The following is a 26591-nucleotide window of genomic DNA, read 5'->3' as shown; positions in this document are numbered from 1 at the left end:
ATCTGGAGATTAATAAAGTATTCAAACATTCACTGTCCTCACTGAGTTTCAATCCCATCAGGGAAGCAGAGTGTATGCATTTAAAGTTAAGAAGCCTTAAGCAAGCCAGTAATAGAATTTTAAAAAACTGAACTTCAGAAGACAACAAATTTTTTTTTTAGATTAGATTACATTAGATTATTTACAGTATGGAAACAGGCCCTTCGGCCCAACAAATCCACACCGACCCGCCGAGGCGCAACCCACCCATACCCCTACATTTACACCTTTACCTATCACTATGGGCAATTTAGCGTGGCCAGTTCACTAACCTGCACATCTTTGGACTGTGGGAGGAAACCGGAGCACCCGGAGGAAACCCACGCAGACACGGGGAGAACGTGCAAACTCCACACAGTCAGTCGCCTGAGTCGGGAATTGAACCCAGGTCTCTGGCGCTGTGAGGCAGCAGTGCTAACCACTGTGCCACCGTGCCGCCCTTGATCTTAAGCAATTCAATAATTTGGGGGCGGGGCGGGGAGCGGTGGTGGATAGTGTCCTTTGTTGTCAAGATTGTGTTTTGATGACAGATGTTGAGCTTACTGGCCGATAATTACTTGTGTTTTCGTCTCCTCTTTTTGGATAAGTGTGTTACATTGCCAATTTCCCATCTTCTGAGACATTTCCTGAATCTATGGATTTTTGGAATATTATTTAGTATTTACTATGATATTATTAGTGTCTTTTACTTGAAAGTCTAATGCAAATAAATTACTCAACTCCTCTGCCATTATTATTTACCCACCCTCATTGTCAGTGTGGCCAATGTTCACATTCTTATATTGTCTCTTCCTCTTTATATAATTATGAAAGTTCTTACTGTCTGTTTTTATTTACACATGAAGTTTATTTTCTCCCTTTCTTTGGTCATCTTTTGTTAGTTTTTAAAGCTTTCCCAATCCTTTGACTTACCACTTATCTTTGCCAATTGTATGTTTTTTCTTTGAAGTTGATACCATCCTTACTTTATTCAGTTAAAATGTTTATTTTATCCCCTTTCTAGAATTTTTCTTCTTCATAGGGACATGCCTTTATTAAAGGTCATGAACTATTTTCTTGAACATCAGCCATTGTCTTCATTTGAAATGTGCTGGGACCAGAGTCCTAGTGAATCGCATAACTAGGGCAAAAGACAGGGTGTTAAACTAAATAGGTGGGGGGAGGATTAAGTTTTAGGGGAAATTAGAAAACCAAAATTAAAGGAGGAGGAAGCTGAAGGGTGACCTTATAGAGGTTTATAAAATCACAAGGGCCATGGATACATTAAATAGATAAGATCTCTTCCCTGGGTTGGGGGAGTGCAGAAGTATAGGGTGTCCCTAAGGGGCAACGTTTTTATGCAAAGCGTGGTGTGTGTATGGAATGAGCTGCCAGAGGAAGTGATAGAGGCTGGTACAGTTATAATATTTAAAAGGCACCTGGATGGGTATATGAATAGGAAGGGTTTTAGAGAGATATGGGAAAGTGTTGGCAAATGGGATTAGATAAATTTAGGATATCTGGTAGGCATGGATGAGTTGGACCAAAGGGTCTGTTTCAGTGCTGTACATCTCTATGCGTCTATAACTCAAGAGAAGTTGTCAAAGTTTTTAGCACAGACAGAAATAAGACAGAATATTTGTAAAGAGTTAACAATCAAACTTCAAGCACACTGGGCAAACAAATGACAATGAGAAGAGTGAAAGTTAATACAGGACTGACAGTTATATTGGAATGCATGCAGGATAAGTAATAAGGTAAATGAGCTTGTGGCACAGATCAAATTAGCAGGTATGACGTGTGGGAATCATGGAGACGTGGCTGCAAGGGAATCTACATCCTATTGAGAAGAGAAGGAAGTGGGTAGAGGGGTAGATTTGCCTTATGAGTAAGAAATGAAATGAAATTAATAGTAAGAAATGAAGTAGAATCAGATTGTGTCAAATCTGTGTGGGTAGAATTGAGGAACCGCAAAGGTAAAATAACCACAGTTGGAGTTATGTACAGGCCTTCAGATACTAGTCAGGAGCTAGGGTGCAAAATACACCAGGAGTTAGAAAAGATGTGTAGGAAAGGCAAAGTCACAGTGATCATGGGGGGATTTCAATTTGCAGGTGGACTGGGAAAATCAGTTTGGTAGTGGATTGCAAGAAAAGGAAGTTGTGGAATGCTTTTTGGAGCAGCTTGTGGTAGAGTCCACTAGGGAACATGCAATACTGGATTTAGCGTTGTGCAATGAGGCAGACTTGATACAGGAGCTTAAGGAGATAAGGGAGTTTCAGGAGGCAGTGATCATAATATGATTGAATTTACTCTGCAATTTGAGAGGGAAAAGACAGAACTAAAGATATTGGTATTACAGCTGAATACAAGCAACTACAGAGACATGAGGGAGGAGCTGCATAGAATTGACTGGGAGAGCAGCCTTACAGGAAAAACAGTGGAACAGTAAAGGTAGGGGTTTCTGGGAGTAATTCAGGAGACACAGCAAAGGTTCATCCTGAGGAAAAATAAGCCTGGTATAGGGAGGCTGAGGCAGCCATGACTGACTAGGGAAGTCAGGGATACCATAAAAGCAAAAGAGCAAGCAGATAGTGCGGTGAAGTGTAGTGGGAAACCAAAGGATTGAGAAGCTTACAAAGACCAATAGAGGGGAACGAAAGAAGAAATAAGGAGGGAGAAGATTAAATGTAAGGTAGGCTAGCCAGTAATGTAAAGGGAGACTGAAAGAGTTTCTTTAGATATATAAATGGCAAAAGTGGACATTGGACCTCTGCAAAATGATGCTGGAGAGATAGTAATGGGGAATAAGGAAATGGCTGAGGAACTGAATAATTGCTTTGCATCAGTCTTCACCTTGGAAGACATGAGTAATATCCCAAAATATTGTGAAGTGTTTTAAGTTGAGTATGGTGGCCATCACCAAAGTGAAGGTGCTAGAAAAACTGAATGGCCTGAAGGTAGGTAAATTGCCTGGATCAGATGAACTATGCCCCAGTGTTCTAAGGGAGATAGTTGAAGAGATATTGGAGGTGTTAATGGTGATCCTTCAGGAATTGCTAGAATCAGGGAGAGTCCCAGAGGACTGGAAAATTACTAATGTGACACCACTGTTTAAAAAGGGAGTAAGGCAAAAAATGGAAAATTACAGACTGATTAGCCTAACTTTGGTTGTGGTAAGATCCTAGTATCCATTGTGAAGGATGAAGTTTTGAATATTTGAAAATATATCATAAAATAGGGCAGTCAGCATGGTTTCATAAGGGTGAGATCATGTCTGACAAATCTGCTAGAACTCTTTGAGGAAGTAATGGCATGTAAAACCAAGGAGAGCCAATGGATGTTATCTGTATGGTCTTCAAGAAGGCCTTTGACAAGTGTCGCACGGGAGGCTGCTGTGTAAGGTAAGGGCCCATGGTATTAGAGCAAGGTGTTAGCATGGATAGATGCTTGTCTATCTGGTAGGAAGGAGGGAGTGGGGATAAAAGGGTCCTTCTCAGGATGGCAGCCAGTGACAAGCGGTGCTCCATAAGGCTCAGTGTTGGGACCAACTTTTTCACTTTATACATTAACGATCTAGATGAAGGAACTGAGGGCACTCTGGCTAAGTTTGCAGACGATGAAAAGATAGGTAGAGGAACAAGTGGCATTGAGAAGGCGCAGAGGCTACAGAAGGATTTGGACAGGTTAGGGGAATGGGCAAAGAGTGGCAGATGGAGTACAATGTAGGAAAGTGTGATGTCATGTATTTTGGTAGGAAGCATAGAGGCATGGACTATTTTCTAAATGGGGAGAAAATTCAGAAGTCTGAAGGGCAAAGAGACTTGGGTGTTCTAGTCCAGGATTCCTTTAAGGTAAACTTGCAGGTTGAGTCAGCAATTAGGAAGGCAAATGCAACAATGGCTTTTATTTTAAGAGGACTTGAATATAAAAGTAGCGTGTACTTCTGAGGCTATATAAGGCTCTGGTCAGACTGCATTTGGAGTATTGTGTGCAGTTTTGGGCCCCAAATCTAAGGAAGGATATATTGGCCCTAGGGCATGTTCAGAACATGTTCACGAGAATGATCCCAGGAATGAAAAGCTTAGCACAAGGAAAGTTTGAGGACTCTAGGTCTATATTTGACGGAGTTTAGAAGGATAAAGAGGATATATAATCGATATGTATAGAATACTGAATGGCCTAGACAAAATGGATGTTGGGAAGACATTGGTCAGAGACACTAGGACCTGTGGGTACAGCCTTAGAGTAAAAACAAGACCTTTTAGTACAGAGATAAGGAGAAACCTCTTTAGCCAGGGTGTGGTGAATCTATGGAATTCATTGCCACAGAAGGCTGTGATGGCCAAGTCATTGAAAATACTTAAGACAGAGATAGATAGGTTGTTGATTGTCAAAGGGATCGAGGGTTATAGGGAGAAAGCGGGAGAATGGGGTTGAGAAACTTATCAGCCCTGATTGAATGGTAGAGCAAACTTGATGGGTTGAAGGGCCTAATTTCTGCTCTGATATCTTATGGTCTTGTTAATCTGTCATCTTTTCTATTAAACTGCTTTACCAGTCCATTCTAGCCAACACTGCCTTCATTTCTTTATAGTTACCATTACTTAATTTTAGCACAGCTGTTCTTGACCCCAAGTTCCTTCTTCTAAAACAGAAATCTAAATACTACCATATTTTGCCAAATCTAAGGATTCTTGGAATATTATTACCAGTTCATCCGCTATCTCTATGGCTATGTCATTTAATATTTTAGGGCGCAGCCCATCAGCTTCAGGCGAGTTAACAGCCCTTAACCTCATTAGTTCTGCCTGTTACATTTTTCTTTAGTGATAATTATTGTACATATTGCTTCCCCTCCATTTTTCTCTCCCTCTGCTCCCCCCACCCCCAACACCCTTTTGCCTGTTTACTATTATTTTGTATTTCGGATGCTGGTTCCTAGGGAGATCTTTTGCTCTCATATAATCTATGAAAAACTTACCTCATTACACTTACCAGATACAAAATAGCCTGATCCCTGCTAGATTCAAAACACATTGTTCTCTGCAACAACCTAAATATGCTTTATGAATACTTCCTCATAGTTACCTCTGTCAATTTGATTTCCAAGTCTACATTAAGATTAAAATCACCCATTATTAATGTACTGCCTTTTTACTCACCCTCATTATCTTCTGATTTATTCTCTATTCCATGGTATAACTAGTGTAAATGAACCTACAAACTACTTCCACTAGTGTCTCTTCCTCTTTTTTTTTACTTCCATTCTTATGGATTCTGCATCTTCTGATCCAAGAGTTCGAACTATCATATCTATTCCATCACCACTACCCTTGTCTTCCTTTTGAAAAGTCGCAAATATTTCCCAACTTTGATTTCCGTGTAACCATGTGTCCATAATGGCCGCCATAATGTGGAGGAGTCGATGTTGGACTGGGGTGGACAAAGTTAAAAATCACACAACATCAGGTTATAGTCTAACAGGTTTATTTGGAAGCACTAGCTTTCGGAGCACTGCTCCTTCATTAGATAGTTAAGGAGCCGACCATAAGACACAGAATTTAAAATAAAAGATTATAGTGTCATGCAACTGAAATGATATATTGAACAAACCTAGATTGTTGTTAAGTCTTTCATCTTTTCAAATGGGTTGCAGGTTTCGATTCATTAATATGTAAATCTCAGAACTTCTTTTAAGTCACATTCTGCGATAATTTAAGATTTTATTTAAAAAAGTGACATCTCAGCTCAGACAATGCATTAAAGGTATGAGGTTTGATCCAATCCCAGAGAGTTCCTTACGTGCTCTCATCCCACTTACTTCTCGCGTAGGTGACTTTTACGGCTTTCCAAAGATACACAAAGCCAACACACCTGGATGTCCCATCATATCAGGCAATGGGACCCTGTGTGAGACCCTCTCTGGTTATGCACAAAGCATCTTGTAACCCATTTTACAGGGGGCCCCCAGCTTCTGTTGCAACACAACAGATTTCTTACAAAAACGCAGCACCCACAGTCTAGCCGAAGTGGGAACATTCCTCGTCACAATGGACATTTCAGCACTCTACACCAGCAGCTCCCACGATGACGGCATCACTGCAACAGCCTCAGTATTCAAAACCAACAACTGCCAATCTCCGAGCACCATCCTACAACTCATCCACTTCATGCTCGACCACAGCATTTTCACTTTTGACAACGAGTTCTTCAAGATGGTAAAAACAAGGACTGCAGATGCTGGAAACCAGAGTCTAGATTAGAGTGCTGCTGGAAAAGCACAGCAGGTCAGGCAGCATCCAAGGGATTTTCCTGCTCCTCGGACGCTGCCTGACTTGCTGTTCTTTTCCAGCACCACTCTAATCTAGAACGAGTTCTTCATCCAAACACACAGAACATCCATGGGGACCAAATTTGCATTCCAATATGCCAACATTTTCATGCACAAGTTCTAACAAGACTTCTTTGCTGTACAGGACCTCCAACTAATTCTATACACCAGATATTTTGATGACAGCTCCAGACAACAGTTTATCCCCAAATTATACTTTCCACTACCATTAATATATTCCTAGTATCTCCACTCCCATCCCAGCTTAATTATTTTCAGTACCAAGATGTCATGGTCAGTTCATTCCTCCTCCCTGCAGTCCTTGTTCTCGTCCACAAAGCTTACAAGAACCTTATATGTTAGATAGTTACCAAGGCCAAAGCTCCTGTCACGTGTCTGCCTGTTCTCCATATCTGCCTCATCTAAGGTCACACCCTCTTGCCCCTGATTGCAGACCAAATTTGAATAGCCAAATTTGAAGTGTATGATCACCTTCTAGAGTGAAGTGTCCCTGAGTTTCCCTTAAGTCCTCCCTCCTTTATATTTGCAATGCCTGCAGCTCAGACTCCAGCTTCTCAACTTGAATCCAGAGTTTCTTAAAAACTTCTTTCAAATGTTTTTTGCCCTAGATCACCCTTGTGTCCAGCAACTCCGACATGCTACAGCAGAAATGTATTACCTATCCTGCCATCATTATTCTACTTTATTTAATTTATTAATTAATTCTTGTAGTATCCTTGCTCATTACACTTTAAGATTCCCCACTCTTTACAATTTACTGTAATTTGAAGTTGTTTTTAAGGAAAATGTAGAAAAAGATAGACTAGAGACTTAAGCACAAAATAAAGGCCTTACTTTTACTTTAAGGCTAGAAATATTCAAATTCTACCATCAAGTTTTCACTGGACTTTCATTATGTTGTGGCTTATGATATCATCCCACCAATCATTTAACAACAAGTAAACCTGCAATCTGTGGCTTTAATGCTCTTCTCTTGCTCAAAATTTATGACTGACTGTTAAAAATAGAATAAACCTTAAATATCTATCAGATACTCAAACATTAACCAGCTTTTTCTCCTATAACACAGCAAGAATCAATTCCTGGCTGTCCAAAAGAAATTTACTGAAACTGACCTGTATACTCTACAGTATGTGTTTCAAACAGCTAGGATACCAAAATGGCACTTAAGTGGAAACAGCTGATAATTTTGAGGCCGGCACTTCTGATTTTCAGGAATTTTCACTGTTTTTGTCACAGCAGAAATCATGGGCCGTGGTGTCTGAAAAGGATAAACTCAAAGCAGCTGCTAAAGAACTAAGTGAGGCTGTCCACAGTAAGTGAGTACATTTTTTATTAGGTTTTTATGATGACAGATGATGAGTATTCAAAAGGAAGGTAGTATGTTACAGAACTGGTTTACGCCTCTAAGGGTCAAGTGCTCTATTTGTTAAAGAAAACAGTCATGTTTAACTGAAGAAGAAATAGATAATAGATTAAAAATATTTCAAGGTATGTGGGAATGCAAGCAATCACAGATTTTAACAAATTGGAAAGAATAATAGCTGCAAAGGATGACAAAACAGATAATGAAAACTGCGACCAAAAGAGAAATTGATAGAGAAATTCTTAAAAGAGTCACTGGATTTGAAATGTTAACCCTGTTTTCTATATGACTGTAAAGCGAAATATGACTATGTATCAAATTGACATAAAGGTTTTACGATCATATTTGGAAAAACAATGTAGTCAGGTGCAAGTGCAAGGGACAAGTTATCAGATGGTTTCTTCATTTCAGGGTTTTGAAGGAAGTAAATAAGAACATTGTAGAGATTTTAACTAGAAACTTCCATAGTTCCCTCAATTTAGAATCCTTACGTTGTGATTGAAAAGTCGTACATGTACTCAGCTATTTTCAAAATGTGAGAAAATAAATTCAACCAGCTCGAGGTAAGATAGCCTAAAATCTGTTGTCGATAGTTTCTAAGGTCTACAATTCAGGAGACAGTGACCTACATCTTGAAAACTTTCAGCTGCTTAGAGTGAACCAGCTTGTGTTCATAAAGGGTAAATCATGCCTAAAGCTGAATACATCTTTTGAAAGTAGTGATCAGAAGAATGTCTATGGTCATTATTTATGTTGACTTCCAGAAGACATTGATAAATAACTTTATTAGAGATTGTTAACTGAAGTTGGAGTTCATGGGATTGAAGGCAACTTATTGATATAGAGTCATAAAGATACACAGTACAGAAACAGACCCTTCAGTCCAACTTGTCCACGCTGACCAGATATCCTAACCCAATCTAGTCTCATTTGGCAGCACTTGGCCCACATCCCTCTAAACCCTTCCTATTCAGAGACCCATCCAGATGGCTTTTAAATGTTGCAACCTCCACCACTCATGTACAGAGCCTTTCGTTTTCGTCCTTCAGTCTCTTTATAAATTCTAGTGTTATTTGTTAGTTGACTCTTGGATCCATACTGGGGTTTAGATCAGAGTGGTGCTGGAAAAGCACAGCAGGTCAGGCAGCATCCGAGGAGCAGGAAACTCGACGTTTCAGGCAAACGCCCTTCATCAGTTTCCTGATGAGGGGCTTTTGCCCAAAACATTGATTTTCCTGCTCCTTGGATGCTGCCTGACCTGCTGTGCTTTTCCAACACCACTCTGATCTAAACTCTGGTTTTCAACATCTGCAGTTCTCACTTTTGCCTCTTGGATCCATACTCTCTATACCTTTTTATCAGAGTCAGTTTCATGGTTTCTCATGTTAATGTATCTCTTTTTTGGATATTTTGGATATATCTTTTGACTCTATTGATTTATCACCTCTTATCTCCCTCAGTTTAAAATGCTCTCCGCGTCCCTAGTTATGGGATTTGCAAGGACACTGGCTCCAGCACACTTCAGGTGGAGACCAACCCATCAACACAGATCCCACTTACACATTGGTGCCAGAATTAGGGTATGTTGAAGTAATTGACTGAACAGCAAAAAAAAGAGAATAGCATTTATGGACTGGTACTCAAATTGGCAGGGTGCCATTAATGATGTCCCACAACAATCTGTGTTGGAGCCACAACTATTTTTCTTATCTATTAATGACTTAGATGACGTGATAGAAAGCCACAAATCAAAATTTGCTCATGAGAATAAGATGGGCAACAACATAAGCAGTGCAGTTGGATGCATAATATTACAGAGATATTGATAGATTAAGTGAATGGGCAAAGCTGTAGCAAATGGATTTCAATTTAAACGAATGTGAAGTCATCAGCATTGGAAGTAAAAATGACTATGCTTTCTAAATATTGGAAAGTTAAAGCAATGTACTCTAAAATGACAAAACCATTGAAGCTCAAGAATCTAAGTACAATGTTCAATAAAATGTCCTATGTAGAAAATGATCAAAAGACTAAAGAAATATTGATATTTATGTGTAGAGATCTAGAATACATAGAGATAGAAGGCCTGCTGCAGTAATACAGAGTCAAGGTTATGCCAATTCTAGAATATTCTATTAAGTTCTGGATACCACACCTAAGGAAAGATATAACTGATTTGGATTGCAGTATGTATTAATCAGAATGATGCATGGACTCCAAGTGTTAAATTACAAGAAGAGCCTATATAAACTATGATTGTATTCACTGAAATGTAGACAGTTTAAATTTTAACTACAAGTCATTGCTAGTTGAAGAGTCTAGGACAGGAGGAGTAGTCCAAAAGGTGTAGTGTAATTTGGAAACATTTTGGCACACAAATGCCTGTTGAAATGTGAATCTTTTACAGACAACAACTGATTTGAGGTCAGTTGGTAGGTCTTTATTAACAAAAGACATTAAAAAAAATTGGGTATGTTCTAAAGCAGTAGGCTGCAGATCAACCATAATTTCATTGTACAGCTGTCCAGGCTAATGGGGCTAAATAGTTTATTTCCGTTCCTATGCCTTTATTCCTATGTACAATTTTCTGTCAGCTGATCTTCTATCAGAGATAGTCAGTAACTGCAAGTTTTTAAAGTAAAGGTGTGCAGTGCCATGCTCATGCTCTGCCATCCCAGTAGCCAAACTGAATAATCATTCATTTGTAAATCCCCATAGATGTTTTAAAATTGATGTTGATATCATAAAAACTTAGCAAATATGTATTTTTCTTGTCTGATGTGTTTTTGGTATATTAACTAAAAGTAATTTTTTTTCTATATTGTACTTTTGTGCTTATTTTGTTTCAAGAATTGCAAATAAAACAAAATAGGTTATTCAAATAATGAATCTATATCTATAAGTACAGTAGGGAACAAAGAGTAATATAATAATGTGTAACTAAGAATGGCAGGAAATAATTGTGCAGCTGTAATTTAATCATGGAGATAAGATACCATCACATATTTGAATAGGAACATCAAGTGAACTCCAGAATTGAATTACAAGTAGCTTTTTCCCAATGCTGTGTTTGTTATATTTGTTGGTAGAGTTTTGTTTTTGCAACAAAGTCCTTACTGTGCAAACATTAGTTTATTCCCAGTTACTGGCTGCATTCTATTAAAAAACCAAATATGTTTTTAATTTGATTTCTGTTTGTTATTGAGCTTGTGGCAATATAGGCCAAGGAAATTAATTCTGATTGTGATGTCCTAAAGCCACACGTGAATTCATTCCATATTACATAGATTAATTTAGTAATTTTTATGTAGGTCTGTTTGTCCTTTGAGGCACAGATGACCAGGCTGTCCATTTAAGGTGCTTAGTAGGATTTACGTGGGTAACTGCTTAACCAATTTATATCAGAAGATCTTGCAGGGTTTTGGATGAGTGTCAGCTTGGGATTTCCTCTTCTTGCATTTATTTTCAGCCTCTGATATGCATATGCTGTTGAAGAAGACATGCAATTTTTTTATTTGGTTGTGACAAATGTAGTGATCTTCATCCAGGACTCCAAAGTCAATATCAAAACTCTTAACTGAAGCTTTCAGAGTGCCCTAGTAGTGTTTCCTTTGACCATCTTGAGAGCACATCCCCAGTTTCAAGCTTGACATAATTGATTTGCTTTGGTGAGCTCTTCAGCGTTAGGTATTTTATCCTACCATTTGATCTTCAGAAGCTTCTGCAAATGTTCAAATGAAAGTGATTGAGCTTCTTGGCATCATGCTGGCACACGTGTCTTGGCATCATGCTGGCAGTCTAGCATGTGTAGAGCATAGTGGGCACAGCAATTGCTCAAAAGACTTTCTGTAGACCTCTTCTGAACCATGTCCATTTGTATCCATCCTTTTGTAGACAAGGAAACCAAAACTGACAGTATTTAAAACGTATTCTCATTAACCCTGCAAAACTAAAGCAAAGCATTCTTGCTTTCATGTTCAGTTCCTTTCATAATAAAAGTATAGTATCCCATTAGCCTTCTTGGTTATGTGTTGTACCTGCATATCACCATTTTGTGGTAAATGTACTAGAACAGCTAGAACTGTTTATACCTCAGAATTCTGCGCTCCTTATTTAACTGTGCTTTGCTTTTTTATTCTTCCCACCAAAACATACAACTTCACATTTTCCCTCATTTTACTCCCACTGTCAGATTTTTGCCCACTCACTAAACCTTTCTATATCTGTCCCAAATTGTTTGTTTTCTTCACAAAATACTTTCCTACCTATCTTTGTGTCACTTGTGAATTTAGCTACAATGACTTTGCTCCTGTTGCCTAAGTTGTTGATGTAAATTGTAAAAAGTTGAGAACACAGAACAGACACCTTCAACACCCCACTTGTCAGGTCTGGTCAATCAGAGAAACACTCATTTATGCATACTGTCTGTTTTCTGCCAGCTAACCAGTTACCTATCCATGATAATATTTTGTTTATGCACCATGACCATTTATTTTCTAGCATAATCTTTAATGTGACATCTTCTTACAATGCCTTCTGGAAATCCAAGTACCGTGTGTACAGGCTTCCTTTTATCCACAACACACATTACTCCTTCAAAAAAAAATAAATTGGTTAAACATGATATCTCTTTCACAAAGTAATACTAACTACTCACAATTCCCTTGAGGTTTAATGTATGTCCAGCTATACCCTCTTTCATGACCGGCAAGATGGAACTTTTCTAAATGTAGAGAATTTTGCAAAGTTAACACAAATGCATTTATTATCTCTTTAGCCACTGTTACAACTCGTGAGAGAACGCTGGAAATCAAACTCTGCTATTTTCAGAATCAATGCAAAAGTTAAATTTTTTAAAAATTATGCAAAGTTTCACAATATTTCTGACCTTTACAGATCCAAGTTGATAGAAGGTGTGGAATGGGTTTCTGTACTGAACAACAATTAGTATTTATTACAAAAAATCAAACTCTAGTTGCAGGTTAACCATCGGCATATAATAAACTCCCCCTTACAGACTGACAGAGAGGGAAAAACAAGAAACGCATGTTCAGTCGTTTTTATTCCCAGGTACTGTTGTTGAAGTGATCGTTATGACTCCTCTCATGATCCTTATGGCTGTTTCAGTCATCTTTCTCAAAATGCTTCCATTCGTTGTGAAGTGACACAAGGTGGTCAGATTCCTCTTAAAATGTCTCTGACTTATTAGTTAAAAGTCACAGTCACAGAACTGTTGCAGGAAAGATATATTTCTTCATGTGAGTACATGTCACAATAAGACTCATTCTAATTCTAAAACAGCAACTTACCCACACTTTGTTCAATCTGGTCAACTGTATTGGCTGCTCACAATGTGGTCTGCTCAATATTGTGAATACAAATCACAGACTGGGTGACCACTTTGCTGAACACTTACCTTTTTTCTGCAAAATGACCCTGAGCATCTTGTTACGTGACACTCAATGCACCAACATCTCTGTCTCAGGCTTGCTGCAGTGCTCCAGTAAAGCTCAGCACAAGTTTGAAAGGCAGCACCTCATTATCCACTTAGGGACCTTGCAGCCTTCAGGACTCAATATCGAGTTCAATAATTTTAGGACCTGAGCATCTTCTCCCATGTCCTTACCTCAACCCCTCACACAAGACTGTGTCATCACATGGCTGCAACAACAAACAACCCATTGTCAGCCACAAGTGGTCCCCATTAGCAGCTATTGATTCTTCAAGGCTGACTTTTAGCCATTCCTTCGTATGCCTAGCTGCCTTCTCTCTCTCTCTGGGCTCCATCTCCACCTATTGTTTCTGTTTTTCAAATTGCTGTTTTATTTCTGATTTCCAGCATCCGCAGTTCTTTGTTTTTTTTTCATCACTCTTTATTTTTATGAAAAATTATGGTTGTTCATCCCCAACCATATTATAGTTGTTCATCCCCAACTCTCACAGTTGCATTCCCAATCATTCCTTTCTCATTGCACAATATCCTTCTACGATGGCCTGTTCTGTGGTTGGCTCCTTAATATATAGGTGCAGAAAACTATCTGTATACACTGTAGGAATTCCTCCTGTACAGTATTCTGACTAATATGTTTTGCCCAATCTATATGCAGATTAAAGTCATCTATTATTACAGATGGTCTTTTACCGCATGTATCTCCGATTTCCTGCTTGATCACTAGCATCACTAAGCTGCAAGTATCCCTGGATTCCTCCAAACACTGATATTTTTCAGCAGCACCAAGCAAATATGAGCCTCTTTAGCCTGAAATTCATCTGCACTGAAAACCATCAGTGGATTGCAGGGTGTTATCCAAGACTTTATTGCTCCTGCAGGCTTTTCCTGAGTGTGAGCCCTAGCTTATAGCTGCATCTACTGGATCCCAAATTTCCTGCAACTTGCTGCAGAGCACCTTTTGGATGTGGAGCCTGTTTCCTGCTGCTGTGCACCTGACTATGTTTCACAGACTTCCGATTTGTGCTATTTCAAGTCTTGTAGACAGGGTTTCTTGCAGTCCCGATGCAATGTTCACCCTTTGCATACTCCACAATGCAGATACAAATCTGTATCTACAGTTATTACATAAAAGGCTCAAATGCTGGGCTGAACATGCATATTCAGCCCTGCTCTGTGTGCACAAACCCCCACAGCATGCCAGAAGTTGTAGGCCTCAATCACTGTCAGAAACCTGTTTTGAAGAGACAGGTGAGTCAGCATTTCATATCAGTGCTGATTTTTGGTGACGCAGGTAACATTCAAAATTCTTTAAAGAGATTCCTTCGTGACTGCTTGTTTGGACCTGATATTGGGACATATTTGGACTTTGGGTCTTGGGGATGTTTCAAGAGATAAATCTTGAATGTTGAATTTTGAAATGAGAAGACAATGGTGAATCCAGCAGTCAGTTCATGGGTTTTGTTGCATGCCTGTCCCTCTGTCTGGCAGTGACATGATCAATTAGGTGCCAAACTATAGAACAGGGAGCAAATAAAATATCTTGTTTCAACTAGGGAGGCAGAAAGCTGTGGTTGATAAAGAGCTCAGGCTCAGGCTCAGGTTACATCTTCAGTAAAAGAAGACAACTGCTGTTAGAACTGCCAACTCCCTTTTTCAGAATGACACCATCCCAAGCCTAATCTTGGTTTGAACTCACCAGGAATGGTTAGCTTGTCTGACTTTGGTACCACAGCAGTCAAGGAGTGGTGCCCATCATAGCAGTTGTCCATGACTTCACTAAGGTTGATCATGGTGGATCTAGCATTCAGAAGGCTTCTTGTCTGTTGCTATCCAGGAAGAGTTTAAGAACCATTTAACTCACTTGAAGGCAAGTCAACTTGTTCAAGGGATGTTTCATGACAGCAAAAACCACTCCTCTTTTACATTATTCTTCTTTTCCCAACCACTCCAAAAGAATGTGTAACCTACACCAGTTTCCATTAGCTGACCCTCCTCAGGTAGCTGAGTCTCACTGAGGGCAGTGAACTGGAGGTTTGAAATTAATAAAAAGATGGAAGAGTAGATTTATTATAGCCTGTTTTCAATGATTGAAGGGCTTAAAATGAAGGACCATACCAAACTAAAATATCAGATTTAAGAAAATCTGGGATAAATATTTTAAGTGCACAAATGAAATGCATTGTCAGAGTTAGTAAACCAGAGTCAAAAAATGTGGTGCTAGAAAAGCACAGCCGGTCAGGCAGCATCTGAGGAGCAGGAGAGTCGACATTTCGAGCATAAACCTTTCATCAGGGATGTGGGGGGTGGGGAGGGGAAGGGGACTGAGAGATAAATAGAAGGGTGGGGTGGGGCTGGGGGAAAACAGTAGGTAAATACAGGTCAGGGGTGATTGTGATAGGTCGGTGGGGAAGGTGGAGCAGATAGGTGAGAAGGAAAATGGGCAGGTGGGACAAGTCAAGAGAATGGTGCTGAGTTGGAGGATCTGGGATGAGGTAGGGGGAGGGGAGATTTGGAAACTAGTGAAAGCAATGTTGATACCATATGGTTGAAGTATCCCAAGGTGGAAAATGAGACGTTCTTCCTCCATTCATCAGGTGGCTTGGATTTGGTGGTGGAGGAGGCCTAGAACTTACATGTCCTTGGTAGAATGGGAGGGAGAGCTGAAGTGCTCAGCCACAGAGCAGTGGGGTTGTTTGGTTCTTGTGTCCCAGAGATGTTTTGTGAAATGTCTTTTAAACATTGCAATTATGCCCACTTCCTCAGGAAGTTCATTCTACACACCAACCCAAAAGTTCGCCCCAATGTATTTTAGAAACATTTCCCTCTCATCTTAAAAATGTGCCCTCTAGTCTTGAAAAGGGCACATCCTAGGGAAAAGACAACCACCATTAACTCTATCTATACCCCTCATTATTTTACAAACTTTGAAAAGGTCACCTCTCAATCTCCTATGCTTCACTGAAGAAATCCCCAAACTATCAAGCCTTTCTTTATAACTCAAACCTTCCATACCCGGCAACATCCTAGTGAATGTTGCCGGGTATTGAACCCTCTCAACCTTAATAATATCCTTCCTATAACTTGACAACCAGAACTGGACACAGTATTCCAGAAGAGGCCTCACCAATGTTCTGTTGAACTTCAACATGACTTCTCATCTCCTAGACTCAAAGGACTGAGCAATGAAGACAAGCACACCAAATGTCTTTTTAACCTTCTTGTCCATATGTGATGCAAACTTCAAAGATTTATGTACCTGCACCCCTAAGTCCCTCTGTTCTACAACACTACCCAAGGCGGAGCTGGGTACTGCATATGCTGGGGATTAGAGTCAAGATTAGAGTGGTGCTGGAAAAGCACAGCAGCTCAAGCTGATGAAGGCGCTTTGCCCAAAACATTGATTTTCCTGCTGCTTGGATGCTGCCTCACCTGATGTGTTTTTCCAGCACCACTCTAATCTTAACATTACCCAAGGCCCTACCATTCTTTGTATAATCCCGACCCTTCTTCTTGTACCAAATTGCAATATCTTGTATTTATCCAGATTGAACTGCATCAGCCATTTTTCAGCCGATGTACTCATTTGATAAAAGTCCCTTTGTAACCTTAGAAAACATTCTTCACTGTCTACTGTTCCACCAATGTTGATGTTGTCCACAAGCTTCCTAATCATATCTTCTGTGTTCTCATCCAACTAATTTATATAAATGACAAACAAAAGAGGACCCAGAACCAATCCCTGAAACATTGCTAGTAACAGGCACCCAGTCAAAATAGCAACCTTCCACCACCACTCTCTGTTAAGCTAATTATGTACAGGCCATTCTGTTATGCGCATTTTGTTTATGCAAATTCGCTGTAACACGAATAATGAATTTGGAACACTGTTTCTAACAATATGTGTTGGCTGTAATATGATGACATTGACATTTAACTCGCTGTTCCTAAACTGCTATTTTTCTATAATGCAGGGCTGCACAAGAACTCAATGATCGCCTTATAGAAGAACTATCTGCATCCAATTGGCAAGCTTACCCTAAATCCAACATTTTGAGATTTCACTGGCAAAGTCAACATTTATTGATTATCCTCAATTGCTTTCAAAGCCAGAGGTGAACCAATTGCTGTCAGCCATATTGTTAAAATTTCCCTCAGTGCTGTTCAGCTGGGGGTTCTAGGATAGTAGCACAGCAGTAGTTAAGGAACAGTGATATACTTCCAAGTCAGGATTGTGTGTGGCCTTTAGCGGAACTTGGAGAGAGTGGTGTTTCCATGCATCACTCAGTGTTCTTTGTTAGATTAGTCTTTGCTAATTTCTAGAATGCATCTTGAAGCTGGTACTCACTGCAGATAAAATGTATCAATGGAGGAGGGAATAAATGTTTAAAGTGCAGGAATTGGTTTCAGTCAAGCCTATTTTTTCCTGAATTGTGTTCAATTTCTGTTTTCATGCAGGCAATTTTATTCCACCTCCTGACATGTGTCTTAAAGATGATACATCGACTCTGGGAGTTGGAATGCGAGTTATTCACCATAGCCTCGGTCCAGTATTTGAATGACTAGTCCAGTTAAGTTTACAATGTTAGTTGTGGGATTTGACAATGATGATCCCATTTAATGTCTAGAGGAACTGGCTAGACACTGTCTTCTTGGAGTTAGCTTCGCCTGGCACTTCTGTACTAAAAACATTACTTTGTGTTTATTAGTTCAAGCATGAATGTTGTCGAGAGTGTGGTGCTGGAAAAGCATAGCAGGTCAGGCAGCATCTGAGGAGCAGGAAAAGCAAAGTTTTGGGCAAAAGCCTTTAATCAGGAATAGTGCTTTTGCCCAACACATCGATTTTCCTGATCCTCGGATGCTGCCTGACCTGCTGTGCTTTTCCAGCACCACACTCTTGACTGTAATCTCCAGCATCTGCGGTCCTCACTTTCGCCAAGGGTGAATGTTGTCCAAGTCTTGCTACATGCAGGTATAGAAAGCTACATTATCTGAGGAGTTGCAAATGGAACTGAACATTATGCAGTCATAAGTGAACATCTTCACTTATGATCTTATGATGGAGGAAATGTCATTGGCAAAGCTGTTGAGGATGATAGGACCTCGGATCCTGTCCTGAGGAACTCATTTAGTGATATCTGAGGGTTGAGATGATTGGCTTCCAACCTATGTTCTCGCTAAGCTGCAAGTATCCTTGCGTGCTGATTAGCGTGCCAATACAGTGACTTATGTTTACAGAAGTTGCTGCAATGCACAGACCTCAGATACCCATGCAGAAAAAAGAGGGAATGTAGCTTTCAACAAACATAACCATCTTCTTTTATGTTACATATAACTTCTGCTAGTGAAAGGTTCCCCCACGATTCCCATTGTGGTCAGTTCTACTAGGTCTATGTTCCATTCTCATCTTATCTCTAGAATTCAGCTCTTTAGTCCATGTTTGCATCAATGTTTTACTTAGGTCTGGAGCTGAATGATCCTGGCAGAACCCAAACTGAGCATTAATGTGAAGGTTATTTGTGAGTAAATGCCAGTTGATAGCATTGTTAACAATCCCTTCAGTCATCTTAGTGGTGGGTGATAATTAACTGAATTTGATTTGTCCTGCTTTTGTTCACAGGACTTAGCTGGGTACTATTTTTACCTAACTCTTCTGATGTTGGGAACCTCAGGATAATATTGAGGTAAATTACCCTCAGAGCACTTCTGGCTGCAGATTATTGCAAATAACTCTGCTTTGTCTTTTGCACTTCAGCATACATGTCCAAAGTAAGAACTCTACCAAGCCAGTCTGTTTTTCATGTTCACTCTGTAATTCAATATAATCATAGCTAATCTCCTGCATCAATTATATATTTCTCCACTATTACCATAATCTCCTAATTTCCTCAGTATTCAGAACTGCACCAATGTCTGTGTTGAATGTGGTCTTTCATCGTTCTTTGGAGTAGAGAATTTCAAAGTTCCTCATCTATTTGCATGAATGCATGTCTGCACATTTCACTTCTAAAAGGTGATGTCTTAGTCTGAGATGTTGCCCTTCTAGTTCTAGATTTCCCAGCTAAGAGAAACATCTTCCCAATCCCTAATCTGTCTAGCTCCTCAAGAATATTGGGTCAGATAGTCTTTGCTGAGGGGTAAACTGGAGTAATGTAATGGGACCATGCAGAAGTCTCAATGCAATCAACTCTACAGGAAGATAAAACTTCCAATGGGCAATTCTGCAGCATTTGGAACACACCAAAAAAGTTCCAACTTTGAATTAGTATTGTAGGCTTTGGATGTTTTTGATTTAGTTATGTGAATAGTTCACCAAGAAAGTCTAGTGGGATTATAATCTGCTCTAGCTCCTGGCTAGCTATAAAACTGAGTCCTTGACTTATCAAGGAGACCAAACCCCCACACTTCCTCTTCTCAACACCCAAGCTCCACATGAATCACAGAATGTTCATACATAGGTGTAACATTTATTAGGAATGCATATGGAATGTTGGTTTTTTTGTGCTATGACACCAGGACCAGATTATGGTCCAGTTAGGGACTGGTAACTTTTTTGTTTAATGGAGGTGAAGTTTGCAAATCTCAAGTCCTTACTAATAGTTTAAAGCCACTGAATTCCACAGATTTGAGCAACCAAGCATATACTTTACTAATCCAAGTCAAAAAATAAATCAGCTTATAATACCTATCTTATACTCTAAGATCCAGAATTAGCATGAAATAAGTATGAAATAACAAGCAATATGTGGTCAAGTACTAAACCTGCACATTAAGTGGCAGATATAACCAGGACAAGTCCCATAATTTTGATAGAAGCTTACCCAGATTACTGTGAATCACAAAAGTCTTGTTAACATTCAATCTTCCTGCAGCAGAATTTCACTCTTCACTCTCAAAAGGCTACACATCATTACTCCCTCCAAAATTGGTCAACATGGAGTGCTTGAAAACATGCTCACCTCTAAATGGCTTAACCTCATCTTCCAGACAAGACACAACTCCCTGGCTAAACTCAGTTCTTTCTCAGTACTTTTAGGGTCTCTCCCAGCATGCAGCACTAAGTCATGTCTCAGAGCTTCTATGTCAATTCACTGTTGGTTGTTGCGTCTTATTCTCTTCCTAGTTTTTCAGGAGATTCCGCCTTCTCTTTGGGTTTATGCTCATTTAATTTCCTCTGGTCTCTCAGAACTCCTGATTTCTTCTTTCACCCCCCATAGAGTGTCCTGAGCATTGACTTTCCCACCAAATCAGTACATTCTAAATGGCCAAGCCATCCTGAAGTGTGGAAAGGGAATGCAAACATGCCTGGAATAGACCTAATGCTGCTGGAAATGAGCATGGACTAAGATGCTCAACCTTCACCTGGGAAAAGCTCACCAGAGCCATAAGAGGTAACTTTCACAACAATTGCAAGCAAGTGGAGTTTAATAGTGAGGAAGTCTTGCTACATTACTACAGCACTTTTGGTGTGACTACACCTGGGCATAGTTTCAGAATGATATGTATGAGTAAGTTGAAGCTCAGGAAGAATTTAGTTTCCCAGAGTGTTGAGTATCTTTGTAGTTCTGTTTGAATATTGAGAACTATGGAAGCTGAGTCATTTAATATGATCAGGAGTGAGGTATATTTTTGAACCAATAGGCGACTTGCCCATTTAAAATGGAGCTGAGGCAATGTTTTTCCTTTCAGACGATTGTGAGTCTTTAGATCTCTCTTCATGTAAAGGCGGTGGAAGCAGAGTCTTGAATATTTTTAAATCAGAGGTAGATAGATTCTCATTTAGCAAGAGAGTTAAAGATAATCAAAGGTTAGGCAGAAATGTGGATTTGAGGTTATAATCAGTTCAGCCATGATCTCGTTGAATGGCAGAGCAGGAGTAAGGGGGTCCATTTTTGTATGTTCATAACTCAAGGATTATGTGAAACAGGTGACAAAATGAAGTTCAGGCCAATATCAGATTTCTCTGATTTTATCAATCGTTACTGAACAAGTTTGAGAGGTGGAATTCTTTATTCATGCTCCAATTTCTTCTCTGCTGTTAACCACATCCAAAAATATTAGATGCTAGCATTTTCCTTACTATTGGGTTAATGGCCAATAGCTCCCTGTTTTATCTCTTTTTTAAAAATATTCGGTTTATGCTTGCTATCTTCAGCCCATGAGGGCTATTCTACAATCTAGAAAATTCTGGAGTTCTACTCTTATTTTCTACCTCTTCCTTTTTAATTTTCTTTGTCTTCTTTTGCTGAATTCGAAAAGCCTCCTAATCTTCAGGATCTTTACTGAAAGCATTTTAAATCTTTTACTTTAATCCAATACTTGTCTTGGTGGACGTGGCTGCTCTGTTTTCCCATGTCAATGTTAATTATTTAAGGGAAAGACTATTTGTTGCAAATTTTGAATTAAGTGTAAATTGTGAATTAAATTAAAATTGTTACAATGTAGCATTGACTTTTTTTTTATTTTCCTCTGATTTGATTTTGAAGGTCAAGGAAATATTAGTTTGCCCACTAGGATTTGAGTATTTAGAATTATGAATATTTTCTCACAAGCTGGACTCTGCCATCACTGAGGGTGGGCTTGCTCTTCCCATTAGTTGTTTCATAGTGAACCATCATTCATGACTTAATATAACAGCACTAGCTGTAGGATCAACAATTTCATAAAACATAAAACAGCATAGCACAGTAGAAGCCCTTTGGCCCTCAATGTTGTGCAGGCCTTTTATCCTACTCTAAGATCAGACTAAACAACATACCCTTCATTGTACTAACTTCTATTTGCCTATCCAAGAGTCACTTAAAAGTCTCTAATGTATCTGACTTTACAACCACTGCTGGCAGTGCATTCCACGCACTCACCACTCTCTGTGTAAAGAACCTACCTCTGACATCTCCCCTAAACCTTCCTCCAATCACCTTAAAATTATGATCCCTCTTGATAGAAATTTCTGCCCTGGGAAAAAGTATCTAGCTATCCACTCTTTCTTTGCTTCTCAACATCTTATACACCTCTATCAAGCCAGCTCTCATGCTTCTTTGCTCCAATGATAAAAGCTCTAGCTCTCTCAATATAAGTCATGCCCTCCAGTCTAGGCAGCATCCTGGTAAATCTCCTCTACATCCTCTCTAAAGCTTCCACATCTTTCCTATAATGAGAAAGATTATAGGAACTGAAACACAATATTCCCAGTGTGGTCTAACCAGGCTCGATAGAGTTGCATCATATCCATGTGGGTCTTAAACTCAATCCCCCTACTAATGAAAGCCAATATATCAAACGCCTTCCTAACAACCTTATCAACCTGGGTGACAACTTTGAGGGAATCTATGGACATGGACCCCAAGACCCCTCTGTTCCTCCACACTGCCAAGAATCCTTCTTTTAATCCTGTATTCCGCATTCAAATTTGACTTTCCAAAGTGAATCACTTCACACTTTTCCAGGTTGAACTCCATCTGCTACTTATCAGCCCAGTTCTGCATCCTGTCAATGTCTTGTTGCAACCCACAACAATCCAAAACTCCACCAACCTTCGTGTCATCAGCAAACTTACTAACCCACCCTTCCACTTCCTTATCCAAGTAATTATAAAATCACAAGAGCAGACGTCCCAGAACCGACCTCTGCAGAACACCACTGGTCATGGAGCTCCAGGCTAAATACTTGCCATCAACCATCACCCTCTGTCTTCTCTGGGCCAGCCAATTCAGTATCCAGCCAGACAGGTTTCCCTGTATCCCATGCCTCCTTACATTCTGAATGAGCCTACCATGGGGAACTTTATCTAATGCCTTGCTAAAATCCATGTACACCACATCCACTGCTCTACCTTCATCAGTCTGTTTTGTCACATCCCCAACAAATTAAATAAGGTTTGTAAGAAATGACCTGCCCCTCACAAAGCCATGCTGACTATCTCTAATCATAAATCCTGTCTCTCAGAATATTCTCCAATACTATGCCCTCTACTGACGTAAGACTGACTGGTCTGTAATTCCCAGGATTATCCCTATTCCCTTTCTTGAACAAGGCAATAACATTTGCCACCCTCCAATCATCTGGCACAACTCCAGTGGACAGTGAGGAAGCAAATATCATCACCAAAGATGCAGCAATCTCTTCCCTCACTTCCTGTAATAATCTAGGGTATATCCTTCTGGCCCAGGGGATATATAGATCATATCTATCTATCCTTAATTTTTTTTCTAAAGTTTTAGCATGTCCTCCTTCCTAACATCAGCCTTTTCTAACATATCAGTCTGTTTCACACTACCCTCAGAAACATCAAGGTCCCTCTCAGTAGTGAATACTAGAGCAAAGTATTAATTCAGGACCTCCCTTACTTCCTCTGACTCCAGATAAAAGTTCCCTCCAATATCCCTAATTGGGTCTACCCTCTCTCTGGCCATCCTCTTGTTCCTTAGGGTTTTCCTTAATTCTACTACTATAGCATTTTCATGCCCCCTTCTAGCTCTCCTAAGTCCATTCTTGGTTATCTTGTAACCATCTAAAGCCCTATCTGATCCTTGCCTCCTCAACCTTAAGTAAGCTTCCTTCTTCCTCTTGACTAGAGAGATGTTCCACATCCCTTGTCACTCAAGGTTCTTTCAATCGACCATCCCTCCCTTGCCTCAGTGGGACAAACCTGTCCGGCACAATCAGCAAGTTCTTCCTAAACAACTTACACATTTGAGTTGTGCATTTCCCTGAGAGCATCTGTTCCCAATTTAGGCACCCCAGTTCCTACCTAATAGCATTGTTATTTCCCCTCCCCCAATTAAATATTTTCCCGCGCTGTCTGCTCCTATCCCTCTCCATGAGTACAGTAAAGGTCAGGGAGTTGATCACTATCACTGAAATGGCTCTCCCACTGAGAGATCGGACAATTTCAAAATATTGAATGCTGCTTCCACAGTTTGATAAGCATCGCATCTTTAGATACATTTAGAGCTGCTCCTGACATGCTTTGTAACATTTCTCATTGAATTAAGGTTAGCCTCATGACTTAGTGGTAGTAATAGAGTGGATCACATAACATGACATGCGCTTAAAAATTATGCTAATGTACAATTTTGCTGTTGCTGTTGGACACAGTACATTACGGATACCCAGTCTTGAGCTGTCAAATCTATTGTGCATCTGTCACCCTTAAAGTAGTGATCATGCCTCACAAACAGTTGGACATGACCTTGGAATGACGGTGGACTTTGTCTCCACAAGGTAGGCACTCCTATAAATACTACTATGTAAAGATGGAGCTATTAGAGATACATTGATGAAGGCAAGGTTCATATAGGGTTCTCCATTGTGTTGGTTCTTTCACCTCCTGCTGCAGATCCAGTCGAACAGCTATGTTGCTCAGGAGTTAGTCAGCAATGTTGATACTAGGTCATTCTTGGTGACACAAATTAAATGCAATCCAAGTTCATGCAGTGCCCTTGTCCTCAGTGGTCCTTCTAAATGATATTTAACATGATGAAATATTGATTATAAAGTGATGAAAGATGGCATTCAATGGGTTTCCTTGTCTGTGTTTGTCCTGAAGGCATAACATTGGCATTCGGAGACACTGTTGAGGGCTCCAAGGTCCAATCCCTCCTTACTGTTTACTACCTCTCAACTTTGCCTCCAGCTCTGGTGGGTTTGTCCTGCAGTGGTAAAGGGGCATATCTAATGATAGTGATGACAGTCTCAGGTGCTAGCTGAATGTTATGTTTCTGTGAGTTTCATCAAACCACAGGCAATACCTCCAATAAAACTATTTATTTAATAATGTCAGTGTTTGTAGAACCATCATGAGTTATTACTTTTTTTTGTAGATATTTTTATTGAAATTTAACATTTTTGCAAATTTACAAAAATAAACAGAACTCTCAAATACAAACATTGATGTACAATTAAATCATATATACAATAGTCATAATTTAACAAAGAAAAAAGAAAGAAAACAAAAAGAGAAAAAAAAGAAACAAAAAAAGAAAGAAAAAAAAACTCAACTTTCTACTAATCTAACCTATAACTAACCAGAGTGTATACCTAAGTCTCTTACATGCTCGGAATGTATAAACATCAAATATAATAAAACCCGTATTCGCGCAGGATTCCTCTCCCAAGGGGCCCCAGAGCAGCCCGGTCTGAAATCTTCACTAAATAAAAGCCCTTGTTAGGATAGCCGAAATATCTGCATTTATATAATTCAAAAAGGGCTGCCATATTTTATAAAATAATTCAGTCTTTCGGTGCACCATATTTGTGAGGAAGTCAAGGGGGTTATATTCCATAATTAATCTGTGCCAATTTGAAAGTCCAGGGGGGCCCTCAGCCACCCAGTTCACCAAAATATTTTTCCTTGCACAGAAAGAGAGAATAGAAAATAGTCTCTTCCCATGCATATCCAGAGATGAGAGGTTCGAAAAGCCCAAAAGGAGAGATACAGGGTCCACCCTAATTTCCGTTCCTAAAATTTCTGTCAGGGTATTTGCCACTTTAGTCCAGTATCTGCGGATTTTCTGACAAGTCCACAGACAATGTGCAAGAGTACCCACCTCTATTTTGCATTTGGGACACATTGGAGATGCTCCTGCCTTAAATTTTGCCAGTCGAGCCGGAGCTATATGGGCCCTATGAAGTATCTTTAGTTGGATAGCCTGAGTTCTGTTACAGATAGCAATTCTTCTAGCATTTTCCCAAATGTCATTCCACATATCCTCAGAGATTTCTAGCCCCAAGTCCTGCTCCCATGTTTTAAGCAGGTCATCCATGTCTCCTGAGACTCCATCATGTAGCAAATGGTATATAGTACTAACGGAGGATATCCCCGCTGGTCGTAAGACATTACGTTCTCTGTCTGATTTATAAAGACTATCTATTAATGTAGTCTTCCTCTGTATATAATCTCGAACTTGGAAGTATCGATAGAGATCCCCATTAGGTATTCCGAATTTCAGACGCAGCTGCTCAAAGGACATCAGGATCCCATCTTTAAATAGGTCCCCTAAGCATGAGATGCCCCTGGATCTCCAGAGTTTAAAGGTGGCATCTGTAATCCCCGGTTGGAATCCCCATGCGCCTACTATTGGTGCATGGGGGGATGTTTTATGTGAGTTACCCTCATTTTGCCGCATTATATTCCAGGCCTTAATTGTGTTTAATATTATGGGATTTTTACAGTGGTCTGTAATGATTTTCCTCTTATCTGAAAATAAAAGGTTAATAAGTGGGTATTTTACTTGGGAGGCTTCGATATCCAGCCAAATTGATTGTGGATCAGATGAAACCCAATCAGCTATGTAACTTAGTAGGGAGCTTAACTGATATTTCCTAAAGTCTGGGAAGTCCAGTCCTCCCCTTGCCTGTGGAAGCTGTAGCTTCTTCAGCTTAATAAGGGGCCGTCTATGGTT

At 39.7% G+C, this 26591-nt stretch overlaps 1 long non-coding RNA gene across 2 annotated transcripts in view; it reads left to right on the top strand.

Moving 5' to 3' along the window:
• LOC132819823 (uncharacterized) overlaps positions 1 to 26591 on the top strand; it is a 65432-nt gene that overhangs the window by 25121 nt on the left and 13720 nt on the right. Inside the window, exon 2 of one of the 2 annotated variants that reach the window (XR_009645125.1) lies at positions 7616 to 7692. This is a non-coding gene — a long non-coding RNA (uncharacterized LOC132819823). Of the gene's footprint in view, positions 1 to 7612; positions 7693 to 26591 lie in introns of both variants that reach the window. The other variant, XR_009645126.1, reaches the window with a different exon arrangement.

Source organism: Hemiscyllium ocellatum, chromosome 10, assembly GCF_020745735.1.
Source record: "Hemiscyllium ocellatum isolate sHemOce1 chromosome 10, sHemOce1.pat.X.cur, whole genome shotgun sequence".
Lineage (NCBI taxonomy): Eukaryota > Metazoa > Chordata > Chondrichthyes > Orectolobiformes > Hemiscylliidae > Hemiscyllium > Hemiscyllium ocellatum.
The sequence above is the reverse complement of the archived record's forward strand: the minus strand, read 5'-3'. Positions and strand labels throughout refer to the sequence as shown.